The sequence below is a fragment of the Apium graveolens genome, chromosome 8, assembly GCF_009905375.1.
Source record: "Apium graveolens cultivar Ventura chromosome 8, ASM990537v1, whole genome shotgun sequence".
Lineage (NCBI taxonomy): Eukaryota > Viridiplantae > Streptophyta > Magnoliopsida > Apiales > Apiaceae > Apium > Apium graveolens.
In genome coordinates, this window is record NC_133654.1 from 249,618,637 (window position 1) to 249,632,443 (window position 13,807).

Here is a 13,807-nt window from a genome sequence, read left to right on the forward strand (position 1 = left end):
GTTTAATAATGGGTGATGGTCAAAAATACCTTTTTTTAGAAAATGTAATAGGAATACCCGTTTTTGAAAGATATGACCAAAAATACATTTCTAATATGCATTTCAAAAATGGGTACGGCTATTACGCATTTGACAAATGAGTATTATTTTAAAAAAAAAGTAAAATCATGATACGCATTCCTGACATGCGTATCATGTTTTGCAAAGTCACGATACGCATCTCACGAATGCGTATCCAAAATTTTTTTTTTTTTTAATTTTTTTTTACACAAGTAACCATTTCTAAAATGCGTATTAGTAATACCCAATTTTAAATTGCGTATTAGGTAGATATTTTTGGCCAAACATTTTAAAAAATGGTATTGTTGTCACAAATTTTAAAAAAAAAGGTATTTTTATCATTTTTTCTTTAATAATCAACCAAAAATTATTTTTTAGATTATAAATATTCGGTTGAAGTCGCCATGATGTCTAATTTGTACTGTGATGCATAACACTCATGTCCGTGTTGCATTCTGCAGGACACCTCGGGGAAAAGCAAAATAAATCACGCAACTCTACTGGAAAAATTTCTACAAAATTTCATATTTACACTGGAACTAGCCTAATATTAAGCCTCACAGTAACGGATTAATGTCGGCTCCACCCCTAAAAAAGAATATACGAGGGAGATGGATCCGATTAAAATAGGAAATACAGATACTACATTATGGTCTTCCCGCATGTAAAACCACACTCCTCCGCATAAAGCAAACATAGGAATGATTAGTGCTCATCCCTAGGGAAATAATGTTATTTACCATCATATATTATTCCAAAAGTATAAAGTTGAATTCTGATTACTCCCTCCGTCCCGAAATATTCTTCCCGTTTTGACTTTTCGTACTGTTCATGGTAAACGATTGACTACTAATCAAATATAGTTATGAGTGATTTTGTTGGATTCGTATTTATTAGTACTTTTATACCATAAAGTTTTTATAATTAATACTAATACGAATTTAAAGATATTAATATTCAAAAGTGTATATTGACAAACGTGTCTAACATAAATAGGAAACGTTTTTAGGGAGGAAGGGATGAACTACTCGCATGGTTAAATTCTTAGACTGCTCCCCACTCACATAGTCACATGACACCAAAGAAGATAGGACTGAGCCTGGTTAATTTTGTTTTCATTAGTGTGGCTTAATTTTACTTGATACTATTTCTTGCCCAAAGAAGAATGTTGAAACAAATGTTCTTGATCACACATATTTATCTTATTCAATCTCTAGCAACTTATACACACAAAAATCTTGACTTTCATCGACCCTAAAATGAGGGCTGGCACCACCTGAATATATACGTTATTTTGGATACTTGGAATAGGGCCTTATAAAGAATTATACTCCTCAGCCAGGTCCAATTTGGTTTGAGCACGAATATCTAGGAAAAATATAAATTAGTTCATAGAAAATGTGAGTAAAATGATCGATTATTATTTAATTAATTTATAAAGCGAGTGTAGTGAATATTATATTATAAAATTTACTACTTTAGTAATTTTGAAACAGAAAAAATGAAAGAACCATTCGAAAAAGAAAAGTATAAATGACAGGTAGGAGGGAGTAATTTTTAGAATATTTTTTAGAATAATTTCACAAACAAGCATGAAATTAGAAAATATCATGTTTGATAATTTGTTTGTATCTGTGTATTTTCACGTCGTTTAACATCACGACTAGTGATTATTATATCTCAGAACATCGCACATGAATATATGATCGCTCCTGAAACATGAACTTCATTAGATGATATATACCCATTTAAACTATTGGAAAAGAGATAAAGCAAAGACACCAAAAACACAACATCAATGAGTTTTTGTGGTTTTGGGCGATGGAGGTGATGAGTCCTTTGGTGTTTGTGCCCTCTTTTATGTTTTCCTATAGAATGTAAAGAAAAATACAGGTTGAGAAAAGTAGCTAAGCTAGGCTGATCTATCAATTAATAATACACACCCACTGCAGAAGCACTTTCTTGATCTAAACTTGAATTTTAATCTTTAAAAATAAAGTTTACCTTTTTCTTTTTTCTTATATATTGTATAAATAAAGTTTACTTGTAGCTGGTCATGGCCTTCTTCGCAGATTCTCTCCTGCACATTCTTAATGCATATGCAGTATGCATGTCTATGAATTTGTAGACCGTATGATCTGTCTGCAATCCAGTCTTTGTTGTGAAACTGTAGGTGCATGTTGGATTTTTATCTTTTCCTCTAAAGACACAAGAGCAATATATAAATGTGAAGCATAAATATCAGGAATTAAAGGAGGAAGCCCTATTTGTAAAATAAAAAAAGATAACTTTGGTCATATAGACTCATGCTGTGTTAGCCAAAAAAAGAAAAAATACTCCATTTGTTTACATTTCTGAGAAAGTGTCAGCCACACATTAAGGTGCATAAAAAGTATAGTTATGTAATTTATTTTTATAATTTTTTTTTTCTGAACAAAAGTTGAATATTTTATTTTTTATTCAGAAAAACAAAATTTTAAAAATAATTTACGGAACTATACTTTATATGCACCTTAAAATGCGTATCGGACACTCTCTAAAAAATGTAAACAATTGAAAGAGACGGAGGGAGTAACAAAAATACCACTTTTTTAGATTATGTGACAATAATATCATTTCTGAAAATTTTGATAAAAAATATCATCCTAATATGTATTTACAAATTGGGTATTAATAATACACATGTTAGAAATGGATAACTTGCGTAAAAAAATGTATTTTTAAAAAATAAAAAAGCTGAAATTTTGATAAGTGCTAGGAAAATGCGTATCACCCTTTAGATATAGTAATACACATATTTTCGTAATGCACGTATCGTTTAAAGATTTTATTTTAAAAAAAAATTATGTTTATTAATTTTTTTTTATATTATACCCTTTTTTCAAATGCGTATTAAGTTAAATATGCCCCAAATATGTATTAATATGATTTTTTTGGTCAAAGATTTTAAAAAGTGATATTTTTATCATATTATCTTAAAAAATAATATTTGTGGCCTTCGCCCGTCAAAAAACGAAAACTTTTAACAGAACTTGCACAATTTTGGTCATACATAGTTCTCAGTTTCTTCAAAATATTATAAACCTAATAACACCTCCATGACAGAATATTACCAATGACAGACAAAGATGGATCCCGAAATTCTTCTCGAAATATATGGAATAGATAAATTTTGTGAAAATATCTTCGTATTCTTTAATATTTAAAATGACTTTCATATATAATTTCAAAAAATTAATAATAAAAAATATAAAATTTGATTTCAGTGTAAAAAGGATTGTAGTAACTAATCAAAGTGGCGCATCTAAAATCTTCAACATTTTCGTAATTCAAATTTTGTCCAAATCTGTATAATTTATCCTTTTTTATACTAATCTAAATTCACTAAAAAAAACAAACAAAAACAATCAAACAGAAGCAACCAACATCAAATTCCACCAATTTCGGTCAATTTTATGGTCAATTTAAATTTTTATTTGACTGAAGACTAAAAGCGACCAAAATCGGTGAAATTTAAATTTGGTCGCTTTTGTTTGGTGGCTTTTAATGTCGGTCGGTTTTAATCGGTCGAATTTAATAATAAAAGTGACTGAATTTCGAGAATGGTCGATTTTAGGTGCTTTAAACTAGGCGGAAAATTTCCCGCATTACATCTCAATATTTTGAAACTTTAAAAAGAACCAAATTCGGTCGCTTTTGTTTAAATATTATATTTAAAATATAAAAATAAAAGATGTTTAACTTTTTTTAAAATTGTCAAAAAAATACCAAATAATGATAATATTATAAATTAAATGTTACGGTTTATTTCATGCAAAAAACAATATTCAAACCCATAAAAATGATAAGAAAATGTTGAATTTATAAATGTCTGAGAGAACATTCAATATTAATTATTTTTAATTAACATATAGTTAATGATCTTAGTTTTTGCTAAAAGCTGACTACAAATTTGATATACGACACGTGAACATAGTTTATTTCAGATTTTTTTAGATTTTATCATTGTTTATTTCAGAAATTTTTAAACACCACTAGAATAAGAAATATGATTTTTTTTTGCAATTTAAATAAAGGTAATTATGTTTGAATTATCAATCACTATTAATTTTGAACCTTAAAAATTTTGAACTTGTTTTCATGAACCAATATTATTTTATTAGCACAATATGTATAGCTTGAATTAATAGCTTGAATTAAGCCAAACACATAGCCACTGTTGGCCTGTTTGACCGCCCAAAATAAGGAGCTTGTTCACTTATAAAACCGTAAGTACTTATTGATGAGTGTTTGTCAACCCAGTTTATAAGTTAAATTTACAACTTCTAGCTGATAAGTTGAATGTTAGCGGTGACATACTTTTTCTCAACTTATTTTTATTTTTCAATTTTTTGTTAACTTTTATTTCAAAATTTATGTCTTTACATATCTTTCTAATTTAAAATTTACGAATTAAGATAATTGTATTTAAAATTTATTTATTTTAATTTATTTAAATAAAAAATTATGACGTTTAACCAAACACTTATTTAACTTATAAGTATCTATCTACTTATTACTTATAAGTTCCTTGTTCATTTTAAGTCATACATTAATTATTTTAAAACTTCACAAAAGGGCACTATATATATATACTATTGGGATGAATCTTTTACTATATTCCCATCCATGTGGGAATAAGTAAGCTGATAAGTTCATCACGGCTAATAGTGCCCTTTATTTTTAAGTTTGGAAAGCTTGGAAATCTCCTAATATTGTTAGTTCTTTAACAATATAACAAGAATTACAGAAGGGGGTTGAATGAAATTCTTGAAATTTTTTCTTCAATAAGAATGTTCTAACTCAAATATATATATATATATATATATATATATATATATATATATATATATAGTGTGAATTGATTAGCAAAATGCGGAATAAAAACTTAAATGAATCAAAACACAAGTAATTAAAAACAAGAGTCTTTAAAAACTTTCTGGTGGATTTGAATGATTCCACCAGAGATATATATTATATATCGAGAGAACCCTGTGTGCAAGATACTCACAGCTGCTTACAACAATTGAACAACTAAGACTACAGAGAAATGCTAACAATTATGCTTACAAATGTTTCTCTGCTATGTTGGTTATATCGATAGTTTCTTAGTTGCTACTTCTTGGTTTATATATCATCAAGATTATAAAATAATGAGACAGGATAATAAAACAAAAACTATCTAGTCTATTACAATGCTACTTCATTACTCTATTCCAGCATCTTTGAATATCTTCATAATAGCATGAAAATGGCAATGTTTCTTTGTTCTCGAAAACCCAGTTGAATAGGCTACCACATTCCATTTGCATCCACTCGACGCATGTGACTGTGTTGTCACTGTCAACAGATATTTGAATTCTTTATCCGTCGGGTTCATGATCATCCGTCGAGTTATTGATCATCCGTCGGGTTGTCTAGTTGATCATCCGTCGACTTCATTGTAGTTTATCCGTCGGGTAGCAATCTGGCACTAGACTTCATTTCATTTATGCAGAATTACAAGACATCATCTATGTACAATTAATCAACCTATTCTGCATATCTAGTTAAAGTCAACATGACTTGAATACTACTTACAGAATCTATACAATGGTGTATGCAGAAATGTGCTACAGACTTATTGTTACATAAGCTACTCACTCGATGGATGATAAGTCATCATCCGTCGGGACTATAATGAGTCATCTGTCGGGACTATAAATCTTATCCGTCGAGTGCTACATAATTTCACTAAGTAAAATCTACTAAGGTGTTTTGTTCATGAAATCATCAAGTACACAACATATACACAACAATCTCCCACAATTTATGTCTGGAATTGTAGCCATAAATTAAGAGATACTTGATGATAACAAAACACCCTAAAACTATAACTTTAAAAGAAAGTAGATATTATTGAAAAGTGCTTCAATTAACAAATGTACAAAGTTTTTGCTCACAGCCATTTCAAGATGCTCCTCTAGCCTGAGCAGATTTATCTAGTTCCTTGAAGGTCTGGATCTCTTTCCAAGCTTTCTGTTGTTTTCTTCAATCTGATTTTGGAGCTGCCTGTGGCAGTTCATCAAATTCTGAGAGATTTAACTTTCCTTGCATTTCCAAAAGAGTCTCATTGCTGAAGATGCTCAATTGGTCTTCTAATCTGAAAAATCTTCTCACACCTTTGTCATCCATGAACTCCATCAGCCAGTAGGGCATTAGATGCACTCTTCTCCCTATGTAAGGAATAATTAGAGTCTTTGAAAGTGCATCTTTCGCTCTAACACTCCTTAGTTCTTCAATCTTCTTCAGTACCAATCTTCTTGCAGTAATGTTGAACCCAAAATTATTCTTGAAGGATTAATAAACTTTAATCAGTACAGCTTGGCTTTCTTGAAGGATCCTATGAAGTGGCCACTGAATCTCCCTTATTTGTACTTGAACACTAACCTTTCAGGAAGGTTTCTGTATGCATCAATTCCTCTCACTTGATCTAGTTCATCTAGATAGAGGTTTAGATCAGAAAATTCTTTGATGTCACACAAGTACATGTAATCTCCCTTACTGACTTTAGATTGAGCTTTGACTAGAGATTTGGATTTGAGAGGTGACAGCTTCACTTTCTTGACTGCTCTTGACTTTGTTCTTCTTGGCTTCCTAAGGATTGGTAGATTGAAGTCAGGAATTGGCATGTTCTCCCATTCTATTGGCTCATCCTTGGGCACAATAAGTTCACCATGAATATTCCTGTAGGGATCCACCACCCTAATATCTTCAAAAACCACAGAGGGCTTTGATGCTTGAGTTGTAGATGTTGTGGATTCGTTAGAAAATTGATCTTCCAATTCCTTGTCAACAATATCCAGTTTCCTTTTAGTTCTTTTAGCCAATACCTTGATTCTTGGAGATTTCTTCTGTTGTTCAACTTGCTTCTTTGATTCAGTAATTTCAGATGGCTGAACAGGAATTTGTTGTGATGAATTTACAGCATGTAGCTTGGCTAAGATAGCAATTTGCTCCTTCTTCTGTTTAGTCTTTTTAGCATCCAGAGCAGCTTGCTTCTTTTCCTGCTTCAATCTAGCCTTTTCTTCTCTCTTTGCTTGAGCAAATTGAGGATATCCAACCACCACACAAATTTTTTTCCCATTCTTGAAAATTTTAGCAATTCTTCTTTTTGAAGCTGAATCAGCTGGATCTTTGTAGAAAACAATTGATCTTGACAGAAGTTTCTTCTCATCAGGCTTAGGTGTCTCATATACAGTATCCAAAGGGTTCTTCAATTATGATTTTGAATAATTTACCCTTGGTTTCAGAATTGTTTCAGCCTTTGGAGATTTGATGCAGGAAGGCTGTCCTCTTTCCAGATAGTTCATACCCATCTCATTCACACTAATTTGCTTGACTTGAGAGTGATGAATGGCTGACTTAACTGGCTCATTTACAATTTCAAATTTCTTCTGTATTTCCTCATCAATCTTCTCCCAGTTGACTAAACTCAACTTCTCCTTATCAGCTGCTCTTATGTTGGCTGCTGCTGCATTGATCAGATCTATACTATCTGTAACTGATGGCTTTGAGATAGTAATTGAAGGCACAATTACTTTGCTGATTTGAATTTGAAGCCTCTCCCCCTCACTAGGTCTCCCCCCCTCACTTGGTCCTTTCTCCCCCTTTTTGTTATCATCAAGTTGAGGTGAGTAGGGGATTTGAGCAACCACCGGTTTCTGTAGCAAATTTGTCTGTTGGGCTTGATGAAGATGAATGGCAGTTAAAGATGCTTCCATGGCTGACATTCTTGAATCCAAGGCATCTATCTTGGTTGACAGATCAGAATTTTTCCTTAATTGCCTCTTGATGTCAAGCATTGTAGCTTCTGGAAGTTTAAAATCTATCTTGTCTGAAATGGCCTTCTTCATCTCCTCAAGATCACCCTTCATGGTGTTTACATCCCTAGCATGCTGGAAGCCCTGGATTTATTGAAGTTGCAGGGAGGCTAGATGTGCCTAAAGGAGCTTCTTGATGTTGACAGTGGTTTGAAGAGCAGTATTAGTCTGATTGATTAACTGGATCAGGGTTGTCTTGAAGTAATGCTCATCACAGTGCTTTGAGAAGGTCCATGATGGCATACCTGATCTTGAACTTGAGCCTACTTCTCCCCCTATGTCCATTGCTTCATCTTCACTATCCCCACTCCCATCTCCAAAGAAATCAGCGGAACCACCAGTCTCATAGTCCACATCACCAGCTGTAGAAGGCAAAGCTGTGATGGCATCCTTAGCTCTCATCATAGACTGGGAGGTTTGCACCAAATTCAGCATCCTTTCTGCATTGTCATTGCCCTGTTCAGCTAGAAGTTGATAAGCTGGAACATGGTGAGTAAATGCCTCGACATCAAGGGAAGTGGAATCTATAATAGCTTTAGGATGCTGAGATAGTCCTTCCCTGTCTGCATCCTGGATATTCATTGGCTCACTAGCAATGACATCCATCCTTATTGCTCCAGTACCTGCATTTCTCTCGTTTTCTCTCTTTTATTGCATCAGGGTCTCACCCTGGCTCCCCACCCTCACACCCTCACCTTCACCTACTAAGGTGGGACTCCTCTCACTCTCTTTTGCCAATCCTGAAGAAATGGATTGCAGAGTTTCACTCATTTCCTCTCCTTTTTCCTGGGAGCAACCCAGACTCTCACTCAAAACACTCTTTTCTCTCAATCCTAAGAGTGACTGTACAACCACTAGATCTTCTGCACTTTAAATAAATGAAGTTTGAAGCTGTATAGAGATACTCGACGGATGAGTGATATCCATCGAGTGAATGGTTTTGCTATCCGACGAATGACTACTGTCAAGCTTATCCGTCGGGATACAATCACTACTCGACGGATGAGCAATATCCGTCGAGAGAGTAGAAAAGAATGAGCTAGGAATAGAAACTATTGTTGACTCTGTGCTGATTGAAGATATTTTAGGCACAGATGACACAACAGTTCCTGAAAGAATTGGCAAGTGAGCCAACAAATCATCTAAAAGATGATGCTCACTTGCACTAGATTTTGGCTTCCCCAACAGAGTTAAAGAAGGGGAATCAGGAATTGATGTGTTTATCATATCCATACCCAGAGAATTTGTTGGTGAGTTGGGTGTTTGAGGTGCTTCTATAACTAGAGATTTTGGCTGTGACTCCACATTTATTGGAGCCACATCAAACTGAATTTGTGAAGGTGCAGTAACTGTTTCTTTAGCATCAGTTTGCACAGTGTGTGTACCCTATGCATCCCCAATGGTTTTTGATTTCTTCTTTCTGGCATAAGTTTGGGGTGAGCTTGTGTCCCTAACCCTCTTGGCCTGTGCTCTTGGTTGAGAGCTTTGTTCAATAGCTACATCCTTTTGGGAGGATGCAGCTAGAAATGAGCCTTTGTCCTTTTTAAGCACCGCAGTTTGTTGGGAAACTACAGTGTGGCTAGGCTGGGATTCACTCAACTCTCCAACCTTATTCTTGGGGTTTCTTTTATGTTCACCCATTCCCTCACCTAACTTACCCTCCTTCACACTCCCCTCTTTGGTTTTAGTGGATTTTTCAACTGGCATCTTTTGGAAGATACCAGAGGGGGCTTTCTTTGATTTGGATTTTGAAATAATTGTAGGTTTGGTAGCTTGGGTAGGCAACTGTTTGGTCATTGACACAGTTGCCGCAACCACACTTGAACTCAAAGAAATTGTTGAGGTTGGAATAGTTGTAGGGATGGGTGAACTTACCTCACTTACCTGAGGTGGTTGCATTACAGGAAAGTAGAACATTGGCACATCCTTGTGATGATTGGCCCTGTTCAAATCTGTAATGAGCCTTCTCTCTTGAACCCAACAATCTAATTTGTTGTTAGGGTTCTCAAGCACAATCTCTTCACAAAGGTGGTTAACTATCATCATAAGAAATCTAGCATAATACACATTCTTACCTCTTTTATTTAACTCTCCAAGTTCAAAGCCTAACTCAAACAAGACAAGGTCACTAAAATTAAAATACTTATCTGTAACTAGCATGTAGAGCATGTTAAGCATGGAAATATTCACTGAATGAAAATTACTGATCTTTCCTGAGAAAACCTTTGTAACTACATCACACATGAAACTCCATTATTTTCTAAGACTCATTCTCCTAATGTCACTTAATTTAGAAGTAGGAAGTGCATAGTTCATGGAATTAAGCATATTGATTATATCAGTATCAGTGTGTGGTGATGTCACATTATCATCAGGAATTTTGAAACATGCTTTTATCACATCACTATTGATACAGAATTCTTTACCTTTAATGGTCAGTGTGATGGTCTTATCTGTAGAGTTGTAGGTAGCAGTGGTCCACATCTCCTCAATAACTTCACAAAAGATTGTGGGTGATTCCAGCATGGCATATTTGAGCTTGCAATTCTTCACAAAGTCCATCATCTTGTGATAGTCACCAGATTGTTGAATACCCTTGTTAACCAATGCAGTGAAATTGTTCTTCTCATAAATGAACCCAGTTTGAGACATAATCTTTACAACAGAGGCCATTGTTAGAGAATAAGAGCTTGAAGAGAAAGAGAGTAAGTGCTTTGAGAGAGATTGAAATTAGAGCAGTTGAATTGAGAATGATAAAAGAAAAGCGATTGAAATGAAATAAGCTTTTATACTATCTCAAAAATAACTGATAAAAATAATAAAGTAAAATAAAGTAACCAATAGAAATTTCCTAAAATAGCCGTTTAAAAATAAACTGTAAAAATTCCACCCATTATCCGTCGTGTTATGCTTACAAACTGTAAGTATACTCGATGGATAATGTACAGGGAATTAACTGCTAAAATTAAGACAATTCGACGGATGAGGATAAACTGTTATCCGTCGAGACATAAAATATTCCAGAAAAATAATTGATTTTTATTAGAAAATAGTATACCGATGGATGATCAAACTCGATGGATAGAGATCATCCGTCGAGATATAAATTTTGACTTAGCCAAAATTTCATCCAAGACTGAAAAATCAATTAAATTTCTGGCTGCATTTCAACTTGCAAATTAACTCATATAGATTTAAGAAAAATTAAGCATACCTAACTCACTTACCAACCTTGAAAAGGTGGATTCATCCAGTGGCTTGGTAAAGATATCTGCAAGCTGCTTCTCACTTGGAATAAAATATAATTCTACAGTACCATTCATTACATGTTCCCTTATGAAATGGTACTTGATATCTATATGCTTTGTCCTTGAATGTTGTACTGGATTTTCAGTGATGGCAATTGCACTTGTGTTATCACAGAAAATAGGAATCCTCTCAACTTGCAAACCATAGTCTAGCAATTGATTTTTCATCCATAACATATGTGCACAACAACTACCAACAACAATATATTCAGCTTCAGCTGTAGAAGTAGAAACTGAATTTTGCTTTTTACTGAACCAGGACACAAGCTTGTTTCCTAGAAATTGACAGGTTCCTGTTGTACTTTTTCTATCAATTCTACAACCTGCATCTGAATAATCAGTTAGATCAAAACCAGAATCTCTAGGGTACCAAATGCCAAGTTTAGGTGTTCCCTTGAGATATCTGAAAATTCTCTTAATAGCTATTAAGTGAGATTCTCTAGGATTAGCCTGAAATCTAGCACATAAATATGTAGCAAACATTATATCTGGCCTACTAGTTGTTAAGTACAGAAGTGAGCCAACCATGCCTCTATAACTTGAAATATCCACAGACTTTTCAGTAGTGTTTAATTCAAGCTTAGTTGCAGTGGCCATGGGAGTTTTTGTAGATGTGCAATCCACTAGATCAAACTTCTTTAAAAGATCAAAAATGTATTTAGTTTGACTAATGAATATTCCATCACTACCTTGCTTAACTTGTAAACCAAGAAAGTAAGTTAGTTCTCCCATCATACTCATTTCATACTTACTTTGCATCAGTTTGGAAAACTTTTTGCAAAGTTTCTCATCTGTAGAGCCAAAAATAATATCATCTACATAAATTTAAACAAGTATACTAGAGCCATTAACATTTCTGAAAAATAAAGTTTTATCTACAGTACCTCTTGTGAAATGATTTTCCAAAAGGAACTTTGATAAAGTATCATACCAGGCTCTAGGTGCTTGCTTTAGTCCATAAAGTGCTTTCAAAAGATAATAGACATGATCTGGAAAATTTGGATCTTCAAAACCAGGAGGTTGACTAACATAGACTTCTTCCTCCAAATCTCCATTCAGAAAGGCACTTTTGACATCCATTTGATAGGCCTTGAAATTGGCATGGGCTGCATAGGCTAAGAAGATTCTGATGGCTTCAAGTCTTGCAACATGAGCAAATGTTTCATCAAATCTATTCCTTCTTGTTGACAGTAGCCTTTAGCAACCAATCTAGCTTTGTTCCTGACAACTATGCCATTTTCATCCATCTTGTTTCTGAATACCCACTTGATGTCTATTGAAATCTTTCCTTTAGGCTTGGGCACCAACTTCCATACATTATTCCTTTCAAATTGGTTTAGCTCCTCCTGCATAGCTAAAATCCAATCAGGATCCAACAAAGCTTCTTCTACCTTCTTTGGCTCTTCCTTGGAAAGAAAGTTACTGTATAGACATTCTTCTTGAGTTGCTCTCCTTGTTTGAACTCTAGAAGAAACATCACCAATAATAAGCTCAAAGGGGTGATCTTTTGTCCATTTTCTTTGTTGAGCTAGATTAGCTCTAGATGAAGAAACCTCATTGTTGTCTTGATGTGTGATTGAGTTTTGATTGTTAGAAACTCCCCCTGAGTTTGTGGATCTTTGATTTGAGAAAGGGGAACTTTCTATAGGTGATCTATCTTGACCTCCTGCTCCTTTTGATAACCCGACGGATGGTGAATTTTGAGTACCGACGGATGAAGCTGGTTGTCTTCCGACGAATAACACAGACTGCCTCTCGACGGATGAAAAATTATGCAACTCGACAGATGTTGAGTTTTGTGCTTCATTGGTAGTAGATTTATCTGCATTATCCTTAGAAACTGTTTCTTGATCACTTTCATCATCACTGTCATCACTAACCATCTCCACATTGTCGAATTTGAGGCTCTCATGGTAATCTTCATCTTTCAGTCCTTCAATCTTTTTATCATCAAACACAATATGTATTGATTCCACAACAATGTTGGTTCTTAGATTGTAGACTCTGTATGCTTTACCAACAGCATATCCAACAAAAATTCCTTCATCTGCTTTAGATCAAACTTCCCATTTTGATCAGTTTAATTTCTCAGAATATAGCATTTGCAGCCAAAGACATGAAGAAAATTTAAAGTTGGCTTCTTGTTCTTGAACAACTGATAGAGAGTCATGCATCTTGCTTGATTAACCAGGAAAATATTCTGAGTATAGCATGTAGTATTTACAGCTTCAGCCCAGAAAAAGGTTGACAGTTTAGATTCTTCAAGCATTGTCCTTGCAGCTTCAATAAGTGATCTGTTCTTCCTTTCCACTACTCCATTCTGTTATGGAGTTCTTGCTGCTGAAAATTTATTGTAACACCCCCAAATCCGAGGTCGGGGATCCGGGTTGTCACGAGTTCCATTTCCATTAATAATACCCAATATTAATAAACAATCAACTACTCTGTACTGTGACCCCACAATAAACACACATACCACAAGTTATAGTCTCATAGATGAACACTCAAAAATAACACAAGTCCTTATATTCCACAATT